A 4,272-nucleotide genomic window follows, 5' to 3' on the forward strand; every position below is an offset into this window, starting at 1 on the left:
AGGTGATGTTTATCTTTTAATTTTTTTTTACTTATTTATATTGTGATTTTAAAATTTTGTTTTTCTTTGTATCATCTCATGTATAAACAGATATACAGCACACATTTAAATTTAAAAAATAAAATTTATCTTCTTATTAAAAAAAAGTTATTAGTGATCTTAACAAAAGTATTAAAACATTTAGACTAACTTTAAAAACTGACAATACATGATTACATATGTTGCTCTTATTAGTTGCCATCAAGTAGATTCCGACTCACGGCAACCCTGTGAGTGGAGAGTAGAATGCTCCGTAGCATTTTCAAGGCTGTGACTTTTCAAAAAGGAGACTGCCATGCTAGTCTTCAAGGTGCCTCTTGGTGGGATCAAAACAACTCTTCAGCTAGTAATTGAGCACTTTAATCATTTGCATCACCCAAGGACTCCTTATAATTCACATACAATTATTGTAATTTGTAATTAATTCTTACATAGAAACATAAATATAAGCTGAATTTATATTTTAATCATAAAATACATGCTGTACCACAACATTTCTAAAAAGAAAATGTGAGCTGCCCATAAATAATTTAGAAATTTTTATCAGCACTATGGAAAAACTGTATCAACGTTTTATATCAGTCTTTCAAAGTGTAAACTAATAGTGAGCACTATATAAGTTAACTATAAGACTTCAGCAATGGAGAGGTCATAAAGAAATTGAAGCAGTTTCTAGAATTCCACACAGCTAATCTAAACATTTTTTAATGCATTTTACTGAAATATAATTATGTACAGTGAAATACACAAAACTAAAGCAACATGGGTCAATGCATTTTTTTTTTTTTTGGTAGTGTCCCCTCTCCTCCCTTCCCACCACTGGCAACCAACAAAGAAAATTTCCCTGCATATATAAACCTTTCCCTGATCCTCCACAACAACGAACTAATACTGTTTTTGTCCTTCTGTGATTGACTTATTTCACTCAGCATAATGTCCTCCAAGTTCATCCATATTATGCGGTGTTTTACAGACTCTACGTTATTCTTTAGTGCTGCACAGCATTCCATTACGTGTATGTACCATAGTTTGGTCATCCATTCTTCTGCTGCTGGGCACGTAGGCTGTTTCCATCTTTTTGCTACTGTAAACAGTGCTGCGATGAACATGAGTGTGCATATATCTGTTCTTGTCCTGGCTCTCACCTCTAGGATATATACCTAGTAATGGGATTGCTGGGTCAAATTGTATATCCAATTCCGGCTTTCTAAGTTATCACCATATTGCTTTCCACAGTGGTCGTATCACTTCACAGTCCCACCAGTAGTGTATGAGAGTCCCAATCTCTTCATATCCCTGCCAGCATTTGTTATTTTCTGTCTTGTTGACCCTTGCCATCAGTGCTGGGTGAAACAGTAACTCATTTTAATCTGCATCTCTCTGATGGCCAACGGTTGTGAACATTTTTTCATGTATTTGCTGGCCACCTGAATATCCTCCTTGGTGAAGTGTGTATTCGTGTCTTCTGCCCATTTTTCAGTTGGATTGTTAATTCCTTTGGTGTTAAGGCAGTGGAGCTTTCTTGCCACATATTTATCGGCAAATATGAATTTGTTACTGTCATTTTTGTTACGTGCTTTTACATGGTGTTGATTTCTTTGTTCCATATAATTTTCTACATTGAGCTCATTTTGTTTACAAATTAAGGAAGTTATCACTTCCTTTGTTGCTATTGTTTTATTATTTGCTGAATATTTATGCTGGTCCTCTTTTTTATTTTGATGTGAAGGTTTATCATTTTCTTTGAGATTACCCTGTGATTTACAGTTTTCTTTCCAGGTTTAGAACAGTCTGTTTTATCTTGTAGTTGTCATGACTTCCCTACCATTTAGAAGTTCTGTAACGACAGTTTTTTCCCTCTTTTTGGTTTATAATTGTCTTCAATTGTCAATTGATGTCTCTGGTTCCCTGTTAACAATCTTGTAGGCTTATTTACTTTGGATATTTCCATAGCTGGGTTGGTTTCTGGGTTATATCATCATTTGTGTTAATGGTCAGTTGTTGTTAGCTGTTGTTGCTTCTCTGTCCAAAGGGCTCCCTTTAGCATCTCTTGTAAGGTTGGTCTGGTTTTAACAAATTCCCTTAATTTCTGCCTATATGGAAATGTCCTAATTTCACCATCATATTTGAGGGACAATTTTGCTGGGTACATAATTCTTGGTTGGAAATTCTTCTCTTTCAGTGTCTTCTCACCTGGATGGTTTCTGCCGAGAAATTCGAGCTTAGTCTTATTGTTGTCCCTTGTAGGTACCTTTTTGTTTTTCCTGTGCTGCTCTCATGATTTTTTCTTCGTCTTTGGTTTTGGTGAGTTTGATGACGATACGTCTTGATGATGTTCTTCTGGGGTCTATCCTGTTTGGGGCTCACTGGACTTCCTGAATGGATATATTCCCATCTTTCATCACACCAGGAAAATTCTCTTCCAATAAATCTCTGACAATTTTCTGTGTGGTTTTATTTTCTCTTCCCGTTCTGGAATTCTGAGCACACATAGGTTATTCCTTTTGATGGTATCCCACATGAACCTTAGGCTTTCTTCATTTTGTTTTGATCTTTTTTTCTGATTGATCCCTTTCCAAAGACGTATTCAGGTATTTGTCTTCAATCTCATTAATTCTGTCTTCCATTGCATCAATTCTACTCCTCTGCCCTTCCAATGTGTTATTTATTTCTGAAACTTTGGTATTAATCTTCTGGATTTCTATCTGTAGATTTTGAATCATTGCTAATTTTTCATTTATTTTGTCATTTTGTTCTTGTATTGTCTTTCAAAATTGTTCGAGGGTTTTCTCTGTGTTTTCTTTGATCTGTCTCTCAATTCGTTGAAGATACCTAAATACATATTTTTTAAATTCCTAATCAGGGAGTTCCAATGCTGCGTCTTCCTCAGGCATGTGTTTTGGGTCTGCATCCTGGTCCCTTGTTTCTCCTGCTTTATTTTGCTTCTTTGTGTGGACTGTGATGCTCTGTTGTCTCAGAGGCATTGTGATGCTTTTGTTTATATTTAATTGGTGATTGTATGTTGAAGTCACTTGCCCACAATTTTTGTTTTCTTTGTATGTTATCTACGTAAGCAGGGTACTGTGCTGTGCTCCTCTACTGACTAGCTGACAGCACTTATACACTCACCACCTATCTCCTTTCCTGTTGACAGCCTCTCGTATGTCCCTGCCGACCTTGGCAAACAGAGCCTATTCTTAAGTCCATGGAATCCAAATGAGAACGCTATCACTTTAAAATCCAAAATGGTTGCCATTTATAAAGATTCAAAATGGCTGTGCCCTCAGTTGCTTGAAATATCCAAAATGGCTGCTGCTGGTAAACATTCAAAATGGTTGTGCCCTCGGTCACTTCAAATATCCAAAATGGCTGCGATGTGTAAGGAATCAAAATGGTTGCGCCCTCTGGACAGTGGAAAGTCAATAGCTCAGGTTGTCTTCCTCCTTGCTGTTTCCCTTCCTAGTCATAGGCCACCAGTGGTGTCGTCCCTGCAGCCCTTGGTCACCAGGGCTGATCTTAGGTCAAGTCTCAGGTCCCAACACCACTTGGAAATATTCAGGTTGTTGGTCCCGTCAGAGTAGCTGACAGTCCACAGCTCTGTCTCTGTACTCACTGTTTTTGTTCAGGTTTTCCCACTAGTTGGTGCCTAATCCACTTCTGTATAGTTCCTTTCAAAGCTCAGGGCTCCAAGATTATCTTCTGTATCTCTGTCAATTGGTTTTTGTTTTCTTTGTTGAAGAGGGTCTGCGTCACTTGTCTGCCTATTCCTCCATTTTACAGGAAGTCTAATCTAAACATTTTTAAAGAACGTAAAATGTTACTAAACTCCATGATTCATAAACAATATACATGTGTATACAATGGAGAAAGAACAGAAATGTTCTTAGACCAAAAATGTTCTTAGTGGTAATCTCTAGTTAGATTGTAGGTCATTTTAATTTTCTTCTTTACAATTTTCTACATTTCCAGTTGCTTTCCAAACTGATTTTTTTCTCATCTATTAAAATAGAAACATTATTTCCTCATATATAGGCTTGTTCTGACAATTAAATGAGCTAATATTGGTATACAGAAACAGTAGCTCTTATGCTACTGCAGTACATGTTGTTGTTGCTGTTCTTATGTGCCATCAAGTCCGCCCCGACTCACAGCAACCCCTCCTTGGGTTTCCGAGGCAGTATCACTACGGAAGTAGATTGCCCGACCTTCCTTCTGAGGAGTGGCTGGTCCATT

General features: G+C 37.2%; 1 protein-coding gene across 1 annotated transcript in view; it reads right to left on the minus strand.

Moving 5' to 3' along the window:
* Positions 1-4,272, minus strand: part of RASA1 (RAS p21 protein activator 1) — a 196,979-nt gene that overhangs the window by 29,997 nt on the left and 162,710 nt on the right. The gene's annotated exons all lie outside the window — the stretch shown is intronic.

The sequence above is a fragment of the Orycteropus afer genome, unplaced genomic scaffold (genome assembly GCF_000298275.1).
Source record: "Orycteropus afer afer isolate SDZICR_OR568_19922 unplaced genomic scaffold, OryAfe1.0 scaffold00105, whole genome shotgun sequence".
NCBI lineage: Eukaryota > Metazoa > Chordata > Mammalia > Tubulidentata > Orycteropodidae > Orycteropus > Orycteropus afer.